The sequence below is a fragment of the Taudactylus pleione genome, unplaced genomic scaffold, assembly GCF_031769625.1.
Source record: "Taudactylus pleione unplaced genomic scaffold, aTauple2 ptg000529l, whole genome shotgun sequence".
Lineage (NCBI taxonomy): Eukaryota > Metazoa > Chordata > Amphibia > Anura > Myobatrachidae > Taudactylus > Taudactylus pleione.
Genome location: NW_028284931.1, coordinates 113560 through 134668, shown reverse-complemented (window position 1 = coordinate 134668; position 21109 = coordinate 113560).

Sequence of the window (21109 nt, the reverse complement as noted above, 5' to 3'; positions counted from 1 at the left end):
TGAAGTTGTTATTTCTTTTGTAGATTCAGAGACAGTAGTTATTGGTATTGTTGCAGATGTAATTGTTTCTGTTGTTGTTGCTAAGGTGTTAGATTTTATTGGTAGACTTGTTGTTTCTTGTGTGGTTGTTGTATCTGTTGCTGCTGTTAAACTTGTCAATTCGGTTGTAGAGTCTGAGATTGTAGTTGTTAGTGGGCTTGTTGTTTGAGATGCAGTTGTTTCAGTTGTTGATGTTATAATGACTGAGATTGTTGGTAGAACTATTGTAGTTGATGTTTCTAGTTTGGAAATTTTATCTGTTGCTGATGTTTTGACTTCTGTTGTAGATTCGAAGACACTAGTTGTTGGAGATGGAATTGTTGCTGTTGTTGTTACTAAGAGGTTGGATGTTATTGGTAGACTTGTTTCTGATGTGGTGGTTGTATCTGTTGCTGTTGCTAATGTTGTCAGTTCTGTTGTTGTAGATTCTGAGATTGTAGTTGTTAGTGGGCTTGTTGTTTGAGATGCAGTTGATTCAGTTGTTGTTGTTATAATGCCTGTGGGTGTTGGTAGACCTGTTGAAGTTGATGTTGTTTCTGAAATGGAAGTTTCATCAGTTGCTGACATTGTAAATACTGTTTTCATAGATTCTGAGACAGTAGTTGTTATCAGTGATGGTGTTGTTTGAGATGTAGTTGTTTCTTTTGTTAAGGTGTTGGATGTTGTTGGTAGACTTGTTGTTTCAAGTTTGGTTGTTGTATCTGTTGCAATAGTATATGGTACTTTACCTTCACATTAAGTTATTCTTCATGAATAAACCCTATTGCCAGAATATATTGTTTTCTTATTCACAGTGTTCCCAAAACATTTATGTACTCTGTAATTTTCTTTTCAATTGACAACTGCAACCTTTTCCTATCTGACATTCCCCTTTCCTTTATATTGCTACTTCAATTCATTTAAAAGCTGCTGCAAATCTAACTTTAAATTATTGCAGCTTCACATCTACCACACCATTATGTCAATCCCTATATTCATTTCTCTGTGTTATTCAGAAACCAAACTTATTTAAATTTTGACTTAAATACTATATGTACCAATCCTTCAACAGCAACATTCTTTATACACCTCAAACCTCATATCAAAATACTCTCCCTCTTGTTTTTATGGAATGGTCAGGAGTTAGCATGTCAAGATTGTGTCTAGTACAAGGAATTAAAGGTTAGCTTTTTCTGATGGGGAGATCTGATTAGGTACTGTATGTGTGGATTATGGCTCTCTCTGCAGAATATGAGCTAGTGACTAGTCTCAATCACACAATGTGCTGGAGAAGATAGTGTAATGATCTTTAAGAGGTGGAGATTAGATTTGTAGTTATGCATTCATAATTATGCTTGTGCACTTAAAACCTTATGAAGCCACTCCAAATTACCTACATTTCAACATGCCCTCTAAGCTTAATACTAATTACACCACAAGGGAACTGAAACCTAACATTACTGCTGCGAGTGGAGGAAATTTGTGTATTTTCCTCTCTAAGCAGCAAATCCAGAGTAATGCTGGTGAGTGGTCTGCACACATCATGTAAGTGAGGGGGAAGCAAACTTTATGGGTCCTCTTCACACATTTACAATGTGGCTTCCAAAATTCTAGAGATATGCTGGTATGGATTTCTGAAATCTGAACACCCCCACCCTGAGTTTAGTAGTTCCAAGCAGAATCAGGTCAAGGTTTGGATTCACTTTTGTTACCCAGATTTATTGATTTTTAATTGATAATACAAAAACAAAACATTTCAGGGTGGTTTTGTATTACCAAAACCAAAACATGAAGATGAATCCAGAACCAAATCCAAAACACGGGGGTCCATGTACAATTATAGTTTAAACCTTCTGTATTTGTGTTGGAACTTTTCTTTAATATAGATGAAGTGTTCATTGTGATCAACTGGTAACAACCTAATCTTAAAATTATTCTTACGATCACATTGATTTAACTCCTTGATTAATTTCACATTTATTTTACTGCAAGAATAATCCTCATTTAATCCTCATTTAGTGCTACATAATCATATAATAAATACTATGGGGTAAATTTACTAAAGTTTGAATTGCAGGTAAATTTGAGGAGTGATTTAGCTCTTCTCAAATCGTATACAGTGAAAACTGTTTTTTCACTGCATTTACTATTATTCGATTTGTTTTGCGATTTGCAAAACAAATTCGATTTGAGTCAGTTTTGAACATTGATTTGCTGTTTGATTTGGCATGTTCATGTACAAATCGAAAGGTTAATCACACTTCAAAATGAACTGCAAATCCCCTACACCATAGAACTGCTTCATGCTTTTACTTTCAGCATGAGCAGTTCGTTCTCACACAGATACATGCAGACATCAATGAGATGCATGCATGTATTTGACTGGAAAAAGTGACTAAAGAGTTAAAATGTAAAAAAAAAAAGTCACCAGGCCCCCCAGCTGCAGCATCAGCCCTAACTGCTAGTCAGCCCAGGCCAGGGATCCCTGGGGAGTTGGAGACCCCTCCAAAAAAATGTGGTCTCCCTCTCCAGGGCACCCCTAGCCTAAGCTGATAGCCCGGGGCTATTCCCGCCACCCCTGGGCAGTGGGTTGATTGTGTGAGTGTTGTGTAAAAACAGAAGTATAACTACATTGTTTTTCCAGTAGAACTGCAGGTCCCAGAAAGCCTCCCCCACATGCTGATACTTGGAGAATCACAAGTACCAGCATGCGGGGCATTAAGGCCCCACTGGGACCTGTAGTTCACCTGTAAAGAAATATTTAAAGAAACACACACACCTTACACATTATAAGTTTAATACATACATACATACACACTTACACATACTCACCTATATTACCTCCAGTGGTCCCCTTGTCCAGTAGGCATCTATGGGTTAAAATTAGAAAACAAGAAACCTGACCAGCACTAAGCAATAATCATTCTAACCAGAATGATTATTCCTTCCCAAATGAAGCATATAGATGCGGCTTCCTCCTTTGAAGCTCCGTGTCTGTGAGTTCTTTGGCTAAGAGAGGTCAGACCCTGCCTCTCAGCCAATGAATGGCTCCTCCATTGAACTCAATGGTGGGAGTCGCAGGGTAACTAAAGTTTATCCTGCGGCTACCACCATTTAGTTCAATGGAGGGAGCCGTTCATTGGCTGAGAGGTGGGGCCTGACCTCTCTCAGCCAATGAATGCACAGACACGGAGCTTCAAAGGAGGAAGCTGCATCTATGTGCTTCATTCGGGAAGGAATAATCATTCTGGTTAGAATGATTACTGCTTAGTGCTATGGTCGGGTTTATCGTTTTCTTAATTTAACCCATGGATGCCTACTGGACAAGGGGACCACTCGAGGTAATATAGTATGTGTTAGTGTGTGTGTATGTATGTATTAAACTTATACTGTGTAAGGTGTGTTTGTGCTTCTTTAAACATATCTTTACAGGTGAACTACAGGTCCCAGTGGGCCATTAATGCCCCACATGCTGGTACTTGTGGTTCTCTAAGTACCAGCATGCGGGGAGGCTTGCTGGGACCTCCAGCTCTACTGGAAAGACAATATTTTTATACTTCTATTTTTACACAACACTCACACAATCAACACATCACCCACCGCCCAGGTGGCGGGGATAGCCCCGGGCTATCACCTTAGGCTAGGGGTGCCCTTGAGAGGGAGACCCCTTTATTGGAGGGGTCTCCAACTCCCCAGGGATCCCAGGCCTGGGCTGACTAGCGTTCAGGGCTGATGCTGTGGCTGGGGGGCCCAGTGATAGGGCTCCCCCGGCTGTGGCATCAGTCCCCCTTTAGAAAGGGTCCAGGGCTGGTTCTGTGAATTACTGGGAGACCCTATGCAAATTTCTCCCTGTAATTCCAGAACCAGCCCTGCTTCCCATAGCCCAGTGCTGGTTGTATTGAGTACAGGGAGACCCTACGTAATTTTTCCCTGTACTTAGTCAACCAGACCTTGGTTTGAGCAGTCTGGGGCTTGTTGTGTTTTGAGGGGAACCTCACGTCAATGTTTTAAAAACTTTTAACTGTTTAATTACTTTTTACAGTCAGATACATGCAGGTATCCCACTGACGTCTGCATGTATGTGTGTCAATCCGACCTGTTCATGCTCAAATCAAAAGCATGAAGCAGGTCTATTCATTTGGTGATTTGAAGTTCAATTTGAATTCTGATATTGAGGTTGATTTCAAATCGAATGATAGTAAATAAGGATTTTGTGTGTTGGGCTATGCAAAAGTACCAATGTTTTTCCGATGGTCGATTTGAGGTCGATTTGACTAAAAACTCGATTTGAAATTCGATTTTACATTCTATTTGGCCTTTAGTAAATACCCAAAAGCAAAATCGAATACAAAATCGAATGAAAATCGCACCTCAAATCACTCAAAATGCCAAATCGACCTTTAGTAAATTTACCCCTTTGTGTCAATAAGGAACATTACAACTGCACTTAGACTATCCAAAAAACAGCATGTTAGCAGTAGTACCCTGTGATTTATAAGCACCATTCAGTCATGTTTTAGCATGTTTTAGCTGCCTACAAAATTTCTATCTGGCGACAGTAGGTCTGAATATCAATCTACATCCTACTCCAAATAAGATACAAAGATAGGACCATGATGTCAGAAGTTAGGAAGTAAACAGCTATTCTGCAGCACTGTCACACTATCAGCATTACAAATGACCTTTCTTCCCTTTATAATACCACATGGTACATGTATATATTTTCCATCTAAATAAACCTGTTTATATTTCAGCAATCAACTCAATATAAAGAAGGACTACAAAATATACATATACAGCACAAGAGTTACAAATAGTAGATCAGTCTTCCATATGGTGGATTTCTTTACACAGATGATGCACAGCATGCAGACTGTAGCACTGAGTAAAACAAATCAGCACAAACTTACCCGGTGTGTTTGATGATAGTGATGTTCCAGTGGCAGAGGGTGATGATGCAGCTGTTGTCTTCCTTGTTGTAACTAATGATGATGCCGATGGAAGCAATTTGGTACTTGCAGACTCTGGTATTATAGCTGACGTGTTTGCATTTAATGGAAGAAAAATAGTAGTAAAATTAATTGCAAATCAGATTTCTCCTTCTATAACAAGCATTTGAATAGGAGTTTTTAACTCAGCAGCAAACTTAGCATCAACTTTTTTTTAACTTATTTTGCCACTAAATCGACTCCTAAATGCTATCCTAAATGGAATTGCTTTACACAGTATATGGTATTGCATTTGTTTTTGTGATTTGGCAAAATTGTTCTTTTAACTTGTATGTCATATTACTATATGTTTGGAGGCTACCCATAACTACAATAATTCAAGCTGGAATTGCTTGCTGACAGTGGTAAGTGTAGATTTAAAGCTTTATCATCCACTCTGGATGCATGTGCAGAAGTGTGTGCCATCTTTGTCGTCAGAGAAAGAGGGAGCGAAAAAGAGAGCGAGAGATAGAGAAAAATACATATGTAATTTGAAGCATTTTCCACACTGTAATGGAGTGTACAAGCTGTCAGACGCCCGCTTTCAGGTTATGTAGTATATACATTTGCAATGAAGATTGTAAACACTCTCAACATCAATGCAACATTGGTCGCGCCATCAAAATTTGCAGCATCTGCGGGGTCTACTCTAGCTACTCTCCACAAATCCAACTAAACATGAGCTCTAAAGATTTGGATATGTGATTGGGAATGCACCAATGCTCCCAGACACACCCATGACACTCCCATAACATGCCCATTAAATGGCTCCTTTTTGCGATCACTTTAAGTCACTTCCCAGTCTTTACCCTAAAACATACAGGGATCGCAAACCCTATTCTCAAGTGTTAGTGATTTCATAAGCAAATGCAAATGCCATCAGACACTTGACTTGGCATGTGCTTAGTAAGGGATTCCTGGACTTTAGCGTATTAGCAAAACTTTACCTAAGTAAATATCAGTACTGCATCTAACTTTGAATCAGGCCCATTGCTACTTGCTTAAGTTCGTAGATTTTGATGCTGGAGAGAGGCATTGATTTGACTTCTAACTTAAAATCAGTTTGCAAATGGAGAATATATATGTATTTAAAAAAAACAAAAAACATGTTTTCATATTTTGTATTCTGTAATAAGCATCTGCACTCACTTGTTGCTGGTATTCTTGTGGTTGAATCTATGGCTGATATAGTTGAAGGTTCTGTTGTTGTTAATTCTGTGGAAGTAGTTGTTTTTGGACTGGATGATAGAGATATAGTAGTTTCAGTTGTTGTAATGGTGTCCATTTTTATTGATGTTGTTACTGGTGTGGAAGTTGTATCTGTTGTTGATGTTATAATGTCTGTAGTTGTTGGTAGATCTGTTGTAGTTGATGTTACTGGTGTGGAAGTTGTATCTGTTGCTAAAGTTGTTAATTCTGTTGTAGATTCAGAGACAGTAGTTGTCAGTGAGCTTGTTGTTTGAGATGCAGTTATTTCAGTTGTTGATGTTATAATGTCTGTGGTTGTTGGTAGATCTGTTGTAGTTGATGTTATTACTGGTGTGGAAGTTGTATCTGTTGTTGTTAAAGTTGCTACTTCTGCTGTGGTAGTTTCAGAAACAGTGGAAGTTAGTGCGCTTGTTGTGAGAGACGTTGTTATGATGTTTGTGGTTGTTGGTAAAACTATTGTAGTTGATGTTTCTGGTGTGGATGTTGTATCTGTTGCTGAAGTTGTAACTTCTGTTGTAGATTCAGAGACAATAGTTATTGGTATTGTTGTTGGATAAGTAGTTGTTTCTGATGTTGTTGCTAAGGTGCTGGATGTTATTGGTAGATTTGTTGTTTCTTCTGTGGTAGTTGTATCTGTTGCAGTTGTTAACTTTGTCAATTCTGTTGTAGATTCTGAGATTGTAGTTGTCAGTGGGCTTGTTGTTTGAGATGTAGTTGTTTCAGATGTTGATGTTATAATGTCTGTGGTTGTTGGTAGATCTGTTGTAGTTGATGTTGTTACTGGTGTGGAAGTTGTATCTGTTGTTGTTAAAGTTGTTACTTCTGCTGTGGTATTTTCAGAAACAGTGGAAGTTAGTGCGCTTGTTGTGAGAGACGTTGTTGTTATAATGTTTGTGGTTGTTGGTAAAACTGTTGTAGTTGAAGTTGTTAATGGTGTGGAAGTTGTATCTGTTGCTGAAGTTGTAACTTCCGTTGTAGATTCAGAGACAGTAGTTGTTATTGTTGTTGGAGATGTAGCTGTTTGTGTTGTTGTTGCTAAGGTGTTGGATGTTATTGGAAGACTTGTTGTTTCTTGTGTGGTAGTTGTATCTGTTGCTGTTGTTAAAGTTGTCAATTCTGTTGTAGATTCTGAGATTGTAGTAGTCAGTGGGCTTGTTGTTTGAGATGCAGTTGTTTCAGTTGTTGATGTTAGAATGTCTGTGGTTGTTGGTAGATCTGTTCTAGTTGATGTTGTTACTGGTGTGGAAGTTGTATCTGTTGTTGTTAAAGTTGTTACTTCTGCTGTGGTAGTTTCAGAAACAGTGGAAGTTAGTGCGCTTGTTGTGAGAGATGTTGTTATAATGTTTGTGGTTGTTGGTAAAATTGTTGTAGTTGATGTTTCTAGATTGGAAGTTGTTTCTGTAGCTGAAGTTGTAGCTTCTGTTGTAGATTCAGAGACAGTAGTTGTTATAGGTATTGTTGTTGGAGATGTCGTTGTTTCTGTTGTTGTTGCTAAGGTGTTTGATGTTATTGGTAGACTTGTTGTTTCTGGTGTGGTAGTTACATCTTTTGCTGTTGTTAAAATTGTCAATTCTGTTGTAGATTCTGAGATTGTAGTTGTCAGTGGGCTTGTTGTTTGAGATACAGTTGTTTCTGATGTTGATGTTATAATGTCTGTGGTTGTTGGTAGATCTGTTGTAGTTGATGTTACTGGTGTGGAAGTTGTATCTGTTGTTGTTAAAGTTGTTACTTCTGCTGTGGTAGTTTCAGAAACAGTGGAATACGTTGTTGTTATAATGTTTGTGGTTGCTGGAAAAACTGTTGTAGTTGATGTTTCTGGTATGGACGTTGTTTCTGTTGCTGAAGTTGTATCTTCTGTTGTAGATTCAGAGACAATAGTCGTTATTGGTATTGTTGTTGGAGATGTAGTTGTTTCTGTTGTTGTTGCTAAGGTGTTGGATGTTATTGGTAGACTTGTTGTTTCTTCTGTGGTAGTTGTATCTATTGCTGTTGTTAAAGTTGCCAATTCTGTTGTAGATTCTGAGTTTGTAGTTGTCAGTGGGCTTGTTGTTTGAGATGCAGTTGTTTCAGTTGTTGATGTTATAATGTCTGTGGTTGTTGGTAGATCTGTTGTAGTTAATGTTCTAACTGGTGTGGAAGTTGTATCTATTGTTGTTAAAGTTGTTACTTCTGCTGTGGTAGTTTCAAAAACAGTGGAAGTTAGTGCGCTTGTTGTGAGATACGTTGTTGTTATAATGTTTATGGTTGTTGGTAAAACTGTTGTAGTTGATGTTTCTGGTAAGGACGTTGTTTCTGTTGCTGAAGTTGTAACTTCTGTTGTAGATTCAGAGACAGTAGTTGTTATTGGTATTGTAGTTGGAGATGAAGTTGTTTCTGTTGTTGTTGCTAAGGTGTTGGATGTTATTGGTAGACTTGTTATTTCTTGTGTGGTAGTTTTATCTATTGCTGTTGTTAAAGTTGTCAATTCTGTTGTAGATTCTGAGATTGTAGTTGCAAGTGGGCTTGTTGTTTGAGATGCAGTTGTTTCAGTTGTTGATGTTATAATGTCTGTGGTTGATGGTAGATCTGTTGTAGTTGATGTTGTTACTGGTGTGGAAGTTGTATCTGTTGTTGTTAAAGTTGTTACTTCTGCTGTGGTAGTTTCAGAAACAGTGGAAGTCAGTGCACTTGTTGTGAGAGAGGATGTTATAATGTTTGTGGTTGTTGGTAAAACTGTTATAGTTGATGTTTCTAGATTGGAAGTTGTTTCTGTTGCTGAAGTTGTAACTTCTGTTGTAGACTCAGAGACAGTAGTTGTTATTGGTATTGTTGTTGGAGATGTAATTGTTTCTGTGGTTGTTGCTAAGGTGTTTGATGTTAATGGTAGACTTGTTGTTTCTTGTGTGGTAGTTACATCTTTTGCTGTTGTTAATGTTGTCAATTCTGTTGTAGATTCTGAGATTGTAATTGTCAGTGGGCTTGTTGTTTGAGATGCAGTTGTTTCAGATGTTGATGTTATAATGTCTGTCGTTGTTGATAGATCTGTTGTAGTTGAAGTTGTTAATAGTGTGGAAGTTGTATCTGTTGCTAAAGTTGTAACTTCTGTTGTAGATTCAGAGACAGTAGTTGTTATTGGTATTGTTGTTGAAGATGAAGTTGTTTCTGTTGTTGTTGCTAAGGTGTTTGATGTTATCGGTAGACTTGTTGTTTCTGGTGTTGTAGTTATATCTGTTGCTGTTGTTAAAGTTGTAAATTCTGTTGTAGAGTCTGAGATTGTAGTTGTTAGTGGGCTTGTTGTTTGAGATGCAGTTGTTTCAGTTGTTGATGTTATAATGTCTGTGGTTGCTGGTAGATCTGTTGTAGTTGATGTTGTTACTGGTGTGGAAGTTGTATCTGTTGTTGTTAAAGTTGTTACTTCTGCTGTGGTAGTTTCAGAAACAGTGGAAGTTAGTGCGCTTGTTGTGAGAGACGTTGTTATAATGTTTGTGGTTGTTGGTAAAACTGTTGTAGTTGATGTTTCTGGTATGGACGTTGTTTCTGTTGCTGAAGTTGTAACTTCTGTTGTAGATTCAGAGACAATAGTTGTTATTGGTATTGTTGTTGGAGATGTAGTTTCAGTTGTTGTTGCTAAGGTGTTGGATGTTATTGGTAGACTTGTTGTTTCTTTTGTGGTAGTTGTATCTATTGCTGTTGTTAAAGTTGTTAATTCTGTTGTAGATTCTGAGATTGTAGTAGTCAGTGGGCTTGTTGTTTGAGATGCAGTTGTTTCAAATGTTGATGTTATAATGTCTGTGGTAGTTGGTAGATCTGTTGTAGTTGATGTAGTTACTGGTGTGGAAGTTGTATCTGTTGTTGTTAAAGTTGTATCTTCTGCTGTGCTAGATTCAGAAACAGTGGAAGTCAGTGCACTTGTTGTGAGAGACGTTGTTATAATGTTTGTGGTTGTTGGTAAAACTGTTGTAGTTGATGTTTCTAGATTGGAAGTTGTCTCTGTTGCTGAAGTTGTAACTTCTGTTGTAGTCTCAGAGACAGTAGTTGTTATTGGTATTGTTGTTGGAGATGTAATTGTTTCTGTGGTTGTTGCTAAGGTGTTTGATGTAATTGGTAGACTTGTTGTTTCTTGTGTGGTAGTTACATCTTTTGCTGTTATTAAAGTTGTCAATTCTGTTGTAGATTCTGAGATTGTAGTTGTCAGTGGGCTTGTTGTTTGAGATGCAGTTGTTTCAGATGTTGATGTTATAATGTCTGTCGTTGTTGATAGATCTGTTGTAGTTGAAGTTGTTAATAGTGTGGAAGTTGTATCTGTTGCTAAAGTTGTAACTTCTGTTGTAGATTCAGAGACAGTAGTTGTTATTGGTATTGTTGTTGAAGATGTAGTTGTTTCTGTTGTTGTTGCTAAGGTGTTTGATGTTATTGGTAGACTTGTTGTTTCTGGTGTGGTAGTTATATCTGTTGCTGTTGTTAAAGTTATAAATTCTGTTGTAGAGTCTGAGAATGTAGTTGTTAGTGGGCTTGTTGTTTGAGATGCAGTTGTTTCAGTTGTTGATGTTATAATGTCTGTGGTTGTTGGTAGATCTGTTGTAGTTGATGTTGTTACTGGTGTGGAAGTTGTATCTGTTGTTGTTAAAGTTGTTACTTCTGCTGTGCTAATTTCAGAAACAGTGGAGGTTAGTGCGCTTGTTGTGAAATATGTTGTTGTTATAATGTTTGTGGTTGTTGGTAAATCTGTTGTAGTTGATGTTTCTGGTATGGATGTTGTTTCTGTTGCTGAAGTTGTAACTTTTGTTGTAGATTCAGAGACAATAGTTGTTATTGGTATTGTTGGAGATGTAGTTGTTTCTGTTGTTGTTGCTAAGGTGTTGGATGTTATTGGTACACTTGTTGTTTCTTGTGTGGTAGTTGTATCTATTGCTGTTGTTAAAGTTGTTAATTCTGTTGTAGATTCTGAGATTGTAGTAGTCAGTGGGCTTGTTGTTTGAGATGCAGTTGTTTCAGTTGTTGATGTTATAATGTCTGTGGTAGTTGGTAGATCTGTTGTAGTTGATGTAGTTACTGGTGTGGAAGTTGTATCTGTTGTTGTTAAAGTTGTTACTTCTGCTGTGCTAGATTCAGAAACATTGGAAGTCAGTGCACTTGTTGTGAGAGACGTTGTTATAATGTTTGTGGTTGTTGGTAAAACTGTTGTAGTTGATGATTCTAGATTGGAAGTTGTCTCTGTTGCTGAAGTTGTAACTTCTGTTGTAGTCTCAGAGACAGTAGTTGTTATTGGTATTGTTGTTGGAGATGTAATTGTTTCTGTGGTTGTTGCTAAGGTGTTTGATGTTATTGGTAGACTTGTTGTTTCTGGTGTGGTAGTTATATCTGTTGCTGTTGTTAAAGTTGTAAATTCTGTTGTAGAGTCTGAGATTGTATTTGTTAGTGGGCTTGTTGTTTGAGATGCAGTTGTTTCAGTTGTTGATGTTATAATGTCTGTGGTTGTTGGTAGATCTGTTGTAGTTGATGTTGTTACTGGTGTGGAAGTTGTATCTGTTGTTGTTAAAGTTGTTACTTCTGTTGTGCTAGATTCAGAACTAGTGGAATTCAGTGCACTTGTTGTGAGAGAGGTTGTTGTTATAATGTTTGTGGTTGTTGATAAAACTTTTGTAGTTGATGTTTCTGGTATGGACGTTGTTTCTGTTGCTGAAGTTGTAACTTCTGTTGTAGATTTAGAGACAATAGTTGTTATTGGTATTGTTGGAGATGTAGTTGTTTCTGTTGTTGTTGCTAAGGTGTTTGATGTTATTGGTACACTTGTTGTTTCTTGTGTGGTAGTTGTATCTATTGCTGTTGTTAAAGTTGTTAATTCTGTTGTAGATTCTGAGATTGTAGTAGTCAGTGGGCTTTTTGTTTGAGATGCAGTTGTTTCAGTTGTTGATGTTATAATGTCTGTGGTAGTTGGTAGATCTATTGTAGTTGATGTAGTTACTGGTGTGGAAGTTGTATCTGTTGTTGTTAAAGTTGTTACTTCTGCTGTGCTAGATTCAGAAACAGTGTAACTCAGTGCACTTGTTGTGAGAGACGTTGTTATAATGTTTGTGGTTGTTGGTAAAACTGTTGTAGTTGATGTTTCTAGATTGGAAGTTGTCCCTGTTGCTGAAGTTGTAACTTCTGTTGTAGTCTCAGAGACAGTAGTTGTTATTGGTATTGTTGTTGGAGATGTAATTGTTTCTGTTGTTGTTTCAAAGGTGTTTGATGTTATTGGTAGACTTGTTGTTTCTGGTGTGGTAGTTATATCTGTTGCTGTTGTTAAAGTTGTAAATTCTGTTGTAGAGTCTGATATTGTAGTTGTTAGTGGGCTTGTTGTTTGAGATGCAGTTGTTTCAGTTGTTGATGTTATAATGTCTGTGGTTGTTGGTAGATCTGTTGTAGTTGATGTTGTTACTGGTGTGGAAGTTGTATCTGTTGTTGTTAAAGTTGTTACTTCTGCTGTGGTAGTTTCAGAAACAGTGGAAGTTAGTGCGCTTGTTGTGAGATACGTAGTTGTTATAATGTTTGTGGTTGTTGGTAAAACTGTTGTAGTTGATGTTTCTGGTATGGACGTTGTTTCTGTTGCTGAAGTTGTAACTTCTGTTGTAGATTCAGAGACAATAGTTGTTATTGCTATTGTTGGAGATGTAGTTGTTTCTGTTGTTGTTGCTAAGGTGTTGGATGTTATTGGTAGACTTGTTGTTTCTTGTGTGGTAGTTGTATCTATTGCTGTTGTTAAAGTTGTTAATTCTGTTGTAGATTCTGAGATTATAGTAGTCAGTGGGCTTGTTGTTTGAGATGCAGTTGTTTCAGTTGTTGATGTTATAATGTCTGTGGTAGTTGGTAGATCTGTTGTAGTTGATGTAGTTACTGGTGTGGAAGTTGTAGTGGAAGTTGTATCTGTTGTTGTTAAAGTTGTTACTTCTGCTGTGCTAGATTCAGAAACAGTGGAAGTCAGTGGACTTGTTGTGAGAGACGTTGTTATAATGTTTGTGGTTGTTGGTAAAACTGTTGTAGTTGATGTTTCTAGATTGGAAGTTGTCTCTGTTGCAGAAGTTGTAACTTCTGTTTTAGTCTCAGAGACAGTAGTTGTAATTGGTATTGTTGTTGGAGATGTAATTGTTTCTGTGGTTGTTGCTAAGGTGTTTGATGTAATTGGTAGACTTGTTGTCTCTTGTGTGGTAGATACATCTTTTGCTGTTATTAAAGTTGTCAATTCTGTTGTAGATTCTGAGATTGTAGTTGTCAGTGGGCTTGTTGTTTGAGATGCAGTTGTTTCAGTTGTTGATGTTATAATGTCTATTGTTGTTGGTAGATCTGTTGTAGTTGATGTTACTGGAGTAGAAGTTGTATCTGTTGTTGTTAAAGTTGCTACTTCTGCTGTGGTAGTTTCAGAAAGAGTGGAGGTTAGTGCGCTTGTTGTGAGAGACGTTGTTATAATGTTTGAGGTTGTTGGTAAAACTGTTGTACTTGATGTTTCAAGATTGGAAGTTGTTTCTGTAGCTGAAGTTGTAACTTCTGTTGTAGTCTCAGAGACAGTAGTTGTTATTGGTATTGTTGTTGGAGATGTAATTGTTTCTGTGGTTGTTGCTAAGGTGTTTGATGTTATTGGTAGACTTGTTGTTTCTGGTGTGGTAGTTGTATCTGTTGCTGTTGTTAAAGTTGTAAATTCTGTTGTAGAGTCTGATATTGTAGTTGTTAGTGGGCTTGTTGTTTGAGATGCAGTTGTTTCAGTTGTTGATGTTATAATGTATGTGGTTGTTGGTAGATCTGTTGTAGTTGATGTTGTTACTGGTGTGGAAGTTGTATCTGTTGTTGTTAAAGTTGTTACTTCTGCTGTGGTAGTTTCAGAAACAGTGGAAGTTAGTGCGCTTGTTGTGAGATACGTTGTTGTTATAATGTTTGTGGTTGTTGGTAAAACTGTTGTAGTTGATGTTTCTGGTATGGACGTTGTTTCTGTTGCTGAAGTTGTAACTTCTGTTGTAGATTCAGAGACAATACTTGTTATTGCTATTGTTGGAGATGTAGTTGTTTCTGTTGTTGTTGCTAAGGTGTTGGATGTTATTGGTACACTTGTTGTTTCTTGTGTGGTAGGTGTATCTATTGCTGTTGTTAAAGTTGATAATTCTGTTGTAGATTCTGAGATTGTAGTAGTCAGTGGGCTTGTTGTTTGAGATGCAGTTGTTTCAGTTGTTGATGTTATAATGTCTGTGGTAGTTGGTAGATCTGTTGTAGTTGATGTAGTTACTGGTGTGGAAGTTGTATCTGTTGTTGTTAAAGTTGTTACTTCTGCTGTGGTAGTTTCAGAAACAGTTGAAGTTAGTGCGCTTGTTGTGAGATACGTTGTTGTTATAATGTTTGTGGTTGTTGGTAAAACTGTTGTAGTTGATGTTTCTGGTATGGACGTTGTTTCTGTTGCAGAAGTTGTAACTTCTGTTTTAGTCTCAGAGACAGTAGTTGTAATTGGTATTGTTGTTGGAGATGTAATTGTTTCTGTGGTTGTTGCTAAGGTGTTTGATGTAATTGGTAGACTTGTTGTCTCTTGTGTGGTAGATACATCTTTTGCTGTTATTAAAGTTGTCAATTCTGTTGTAGATTCTGAGATTGTAGTTGTCAGTGGGCTTGTTGTTTGAGATGCAGTTGTTTCAGTTGTTGATGTTATAATGTCTATTGTTGTTGGTAGATCTGTTGTAGTTGATGTTACTGGAGTAGAAGTTGTATCTGTTGTTGTTAAAGTTGCTACTTCTGCTGTGGTAGTTTCAGAAAGAGTGGAGGTTAGTGCGCTTGTTGTGAGAGACGTTGTTATAATGTTTGAGGTTGTTGGTAAAACTGTTGTACTTGATGTTTCAAGATTGGAAGTTGTTTCTGTAGCTGAAGTTGTAACTTCTGTTGTAGTCTCAGAGACAGTAGTTGTTATTGGTATTGTTGTTGGAGATGTAATTGTTTCTGTGGTTGTTGCTAAGGTGTTTGATGTTATTGGTAGACTTGTTGTTTCTGGTGTGGTAGTTGTATCTGTTGCTGTTGTTAAAGTTGTAAATTCTGTTGTAGAGTCTGATATTGTAGTTGTTAGTGGGCGTGTTGTTTGAGATGCAGTTGTTTCAGTTGTTGATGTTATAATGTCTGTGGTTGTTGGTAGATCTGTTGTAGTTGATGTTGTTACTGGTGTGGAAGTTGTATCTGTTGTTGTTAAAGTTGTTACTTCTGCTGTGGTAGTTTCAGAAACAGTGGAAGTTAGTGCGCTTGTTGTGAGATACGTTGTTGTTATAATGTTTGTGGTTGTTGGTAAAACTGTTGTAGTTGATGTTTCTGGTATGGACGTTGTTTCTGTTGCTGAAGTTGTAACTTCTGTTGTAGATTCAGAGACAATACTTGTTATTGCTATTGTTGGAGATGTAGTTGTTTCTGTTGTTGTTGCTAAGGTGTTGGATGTTATTGGTACACTTTTTGTTTCTTGTGTGGTAGTTGTATCTATTGCTGTTGTTAAAGTTGATAATTCTGTTGTAGATTCTGAGATTGTAGTAGTCAGTGGGCTTGTTGTTTGAGATGCAGTTGTTTCAGTTGTTGATGTTATAATGTCTGTGGTAGTTGGTAGATCTGTTGTAGTTGATGTAGTTACTGGTGTGGAAGTTGTATCTGTTGTTGTTAAAGTTGTTACTTCTGCTGTGCTAGATTCAGAAACAGTGTAAGTCAGTGCACTTGTTGTGAGAGACGTTGTTATAATGTTTGTGGTTGTTGGTAAAACTGTTGTAGTTGATGTTTCTAGATTGGAAGTTGTCTCTGTTGCTGAAGTTGTAACTTCTGTTGTAGTCTCAGAGACAGTAGTTGTTATTGGTATTGTTGTTGGAGATGTAATTGTTTCTGTGGTTGTTGCTAAGGTGTTTGATGTAATTGGTAGACTTGTTGTTTCTTGTGTGGTAGATACATCTTTTGCTGTTATTAAAGTTGTCAATTCTGTTGTAGATTCTGAGATAGTAGTTGTCAGTGGGCTTGTTGTTTGAGATGCAGTTGTTTCAGTTGTTGATGTTATAATGTCTATGGTTGTTGGTAGATCTGTTGTAGTTGATGTTACTGGTGTAGAAGTTGTATCTGTTGTTGTTAAAGTTGCTACTTCTGCTGTGGTAGTTTCAGAAAGAGTGGAGGTTAGTGCGCTTGTTGTGAGAGACGTTGTTATAATGTTTGAGGTTGTTGGTAAAACTGTTGTAGTTGATGTTTCTAGATTGGAAGTTGTTTCTGTAGCTGAAGTTGTAACTTCTGTTGTAGATTCAGAGACAGTTGTTGGTATTGGTATTGTTTTTGGAGATGTAATTGTTTCTGTTGTTATTGCTAAGGTGTTTGATGTTATTGGTAGACTTGTTTTTGGTGTGGTAGTTACATCTTTTGCTGTTGTTAATGATGTCAATTCTGTTGTAGATTCTGATATTGTAGTTGTCAGTGGGTTTGTTGTTTGAGATGCAGTTGTTTCAGATGTTGATGTTATAATGTCTATGGTTGTTGATAGATCTGTTGTAGTTGAAGTTGTTAATAGTGTGGAAGTTGTATCTGTTGCTAAAGTTGTAACTTCTGTTGTAGATTCAGAGACAGTAGTTGTTATTGGTATTGTTGTTGAAGATGTAGTTGTTTCTGTTGTTGTTGCTAAGGTTTTGGATGTTATTGGTACACTTTTTGTTTCTTGTGTGGTAGTTGTATCTATAGCTGTTGTTAAAGTTGTCAATTCTGTTGTAGATTCTGAGATTGTAGTTGTCAGTGGGCTTGTTGTTTGAGATGCAGTTGTTTCAGTTGTTGATGTTATAATGTCTGTGGTAGTTGGTAGATCTGTTGTAGTTGATGTTGTTACTGGTGTGGAAGTTGTATCTGTTGTTGTTAAAGTTGTTACTTCTGCTGTGGTAGTTTCAGAAACAGTGGAAGTTAGTGCGTTTGTTGTGAGATACGTTGTTATAATGTTTGTGGTTGTTGGTAAAACTGTTGTAGTTGATGTTTCTGGTATGGACGTTGTTTCTGTTACTGAAGTTGTAACTTCTGTTGTAGATTCAGAGACAATAGTTGCTATTGGTATTGTTGTTGGAGATGTAGTTGTTTCTATTGTTGTTGCTAAGGTGTTGGATGTTATTGGTAGACTTGTTGTTTCTTGTGTGGTAGTTGTATCTATTGCTGTTTTTAAAGTTGTTAATACTGTTGTAGATTCTGAGATTGTAGTTGCCAGTGGGCTTGTTGTTTGAGATGCAGTTGTTTCAGTTGTTGAAATTATAATGTCTGTGGTAGTTGGTAGATCTGTTGTAGTTGATGTAGTTACTGCTGTGGAAGTTGTATCTGTTGTTTTTAAAGTTGTTACTTCTGCTGTGCTAGATTCAGAAACAGTGGAAGTCAGTGCACTTGTTGTGAGAGACGTTCTTATAATGTTTGTGGTTGTTGGTAAAACTGTTGTAGTTGATGTTTCTAGATTGGAAGTTGTCTCTGTTGCTGAAGTTGTAACTTCTGTTGTAGTCTCAGAGACAGTAGTTGTTATTGGTATTGTTGTTGGAGATGTAATTGTTTCTGTGGTTGTTGCTAAGGTGTTTGATGTAATTGGTAGACTTGTTGTTTCTTGTGTGGTAGTTACATCTTTTGCTGTTGTTAAAGTTGTCAATTCTGTTGTAGATTCTGAGATTGTAGTTGTCAGTGGGCTTGTTGTTTGAGATGCAGTTGTTTCAGTTGTTGATGTTATAATGTCTATGGTTGTTGGTAGATCTGTTGTAGTTGATGTTACTGGTGTAGAAGTTGTATCTGTTGTTGTTAAAGTTGCTACTTCTGCTGTGGAAGTTTCAGAAACAGTGGAGGTTAGTGCGCTTGTTGTGAGAGACGTTGTTATAATGTTTGAGGTTGTTGGTAAAACTGTTGTAGTTGATGTTTCTAGATTGGAAGTTGTTTCTGTAGCTGAAGTTGTAACTTCTATTGTAGATTCAGAGACAGTTGTTGTTATTGGTATTGTTGTTGGAGATGTAATTGTTTCTGTTGTTATTGCTAAGGTGTTTGATGTTATTGGTAGACTTGTTTCTTGTGTGGTAGTTACATCTTTTGCTGTTGTTAATGATGTCAATTCTGTTGTAGATTCTGAGTTTGTAGTTGTAAGTGGGCTTGTTGTTTGAGATGCAGTTGTTTCAGATGTTGATGTTATAATGTCTGTCGTTGTTGATAGATCTGTTGTAGTTGAAGTTGTTACTAGTGTGGAAGTTGTATTTGTTGCTAAAGTTGTAACTTCTGTTGTAGATTCAGAGACAGTAGTTGTTATTGGTATTGTTGTTGAAGATGTAGTTGTTTCTGTTGTTGTTGCTAAGGTGTTTGTTGTTACTGGTAGACTTGTTGTTTCTGGTGTGGTAGTTATATCTGTTGCTGTTGTTAAAGTTGTAAATTCTGTTGTAGAGTCTGAGATTGTAGTTGTTAGTGGGCTTGTTGTTTGAGATGCAGTTGTTTCAGTTGTTGATGTTATAATGTATGTGGTTGTTGGTAGATCTGTTGTAGTTGATGTTGTTACTGGTGTGGAAGTTGTATCTGTTGTTGTTAAAGTTGTTACTTCTGCAGTGGTAGTTTCAGAAACAGTTGAAGTTAGTGCGCTTGTTGTGAGATACGTTGTTGTTATAATGTTTGTGGTTGTTGGTAAAACTGTTGTAGTTGATGTTTCTGGTATGGACGTTGTTTCTGTTGCTGAAGTTGTAACTTCTGTTGTAGATTCAGAGACAATAGTTGTTATTGGTATTGTTGTTGGAGATGTAGTTGTTTCTATTGTTGTTGCTAAGGTGTTGGATGTTATTGGTAGACTTGTTGTTTCTTGTGTGGTAGTTATATCTGTTGCTGTTGTTAAAGTTGTCAATTCTGTTGTATTTTCTGAGATTGTAGTAGTAAGTGGGCTTGTTGTTTGAGATGTAGTTGTTTCAGTTGTGGACGTTATAATGTCTGTGGTTGATGGTACATCTGTTGTAGTTGATGTTGTTACTGGTGTGGAAGTTGTATCTATTGTTGTTAAAGTTGTTACTTCTGCTGTGGTAGTTTCAGAAACAGTGGAAGTTAGTGCGCTTGTTGTGAGATACGGTGTTGTTATAATGTTTGTGGTTGTTGGTAAAACTGTTGTAGTTGATGTTTCTGGTGTGGACGTTGTATCTGTTGCTGAAGTTTTAACTTCTGTTGTAGCTTCAGAGACAGTAGTTGTTATTGGTATTGTTGTTGGAGATGTAGTTATTTCTGTTGTTGTTGCTAAGGTGTTGGATGTTATTGGTAGACTTGTTGTTTCTTGTGTGGTAGTTGTATCTGTTGCTGTTATTAAAGTTGTCAATTCCGTTGTAGATTCTGAGATTGTAGTTGTCAGTGGGCTTGTTGTTTGAGATGCAGTTATTTCAGTTTTTGATGTTATAATGTCTGTGGTTGTTGATAGATCAGTTGTAGTTGATGTTGTTACTGGTGTGGAAATTGTATCTGTTGTTGTTAAAGTTGTTACTTCTGCTGTGGTAGTTTCAGAAACAGTGGAAGTTAGTGCACTTGTTGTGAGAGACGTTGTTATAATGTTTGTGGTTGTTGGTAAAACTGTTGTAGTTGATGTTTCCAGATTGGAAGTTGTTTCTGTTGCTGACGTTGTAACTTCTGTTGTAGATTCAGAGACAGTAGTTGTTATTGGTATTGTTGTTGGAGATGTAGTTGTTTGTGTTGTTGTTGCTAAGGTGTTGGATGTTATTGGTAGACTTGTCGTTTCTTCTGTGGTAGTTGTATCTATAGCTGTTGTTAAAGTTGTCAATTCTGTTGTAGATTCTGAGTTTGTAGTTGTCAGTGGGCTTGTTGTTTGAGATGCAGTTGTTTCAGTTGTTGATGTTATAATGTCTGTGGTAGTTGGTAGATCTGTTGTAGTTGATGTTGTTACTGGTGTGGAAGTTGTATCTGTTGTTGTTAAAGTTGTTACTTCTGCTGTGGTAGTTTCAGAAACAGTGGAAGTTAGTGCGCTTGTTGGGAGATATGTTGTTATAATGTTTGTGGTTGTTGGTAAAACTGTTGTAGTTGATGTTTCTGGTATGGACGTTGTTTCTGTTGCTGAAGTTGTAACTTCTGTTGTAGATTCAGAGACAATAGTTGTTATTGGTATTGTTGTTGGAGATGTAGTTGTTTCTATTGATGTTGCTAAGGTGTTGGATGTTATTGGTAGACTTGTTTCTTGTGTGGTAGTTGTATCTGTTGCTGTTGTTAAAGTTGTCAATTCTGTTGTAGATTCTGAGATTGTAGTAGTAAGTGGGCTTGTTGTTTGAGATGTAGTTGTTTCAGTTGTTGACGTTATAATGTCTGTGGTTGTTGGTACATCTGTTGTAGTTGATGTTGTTACTGGTGTGGAAATTGTATCTGTTGTTGTTAAAGTTGTTACTTCTGCTGTGGTAGTTTCAGAAACAGTGGAAGTTAGCGCACTTGTTGTGAGAGACGTTGTTATAATGTTTGAGGTTGTTGGTAAAACTGTTGTAGTTGATGTTTCCAGATTGGAAGTTGTTTCTGTTGCTGACGTTGTAACTTCTGTTGTAGATTCAGAGACAGTAGTTGTTATTGGTATTGTTGTTGGAGATGTAATTGTTTCTGTTGTTGTTGCTAAGGTGTTTAATGTTATTGGTAGACTTGTTGTTTCTGGTGTGGTAGTTACATCTTTTGCTGTTGTTAAAGTTGTCAATTCTGTTGTAGATTGTGAGATTGTAGTTGTTAGTGGGATTGTTGTTTGAGATGTAGTTATTTCAGTTGTTGATGTTATAATGTCTGTGGTTGTTGGTAGACCTGTTGTAGTTGATGTTGTTACTGGTGTGGAAATTGTATCTGTTGTTGTTAAAGTTGTTACTTCTGCTGTGGTAGTTTCAGAAACAGTGGAAGTTAGAGCACTTGTTGTGAGAGACGTTGTTATAATGTTTGTGGTTGTT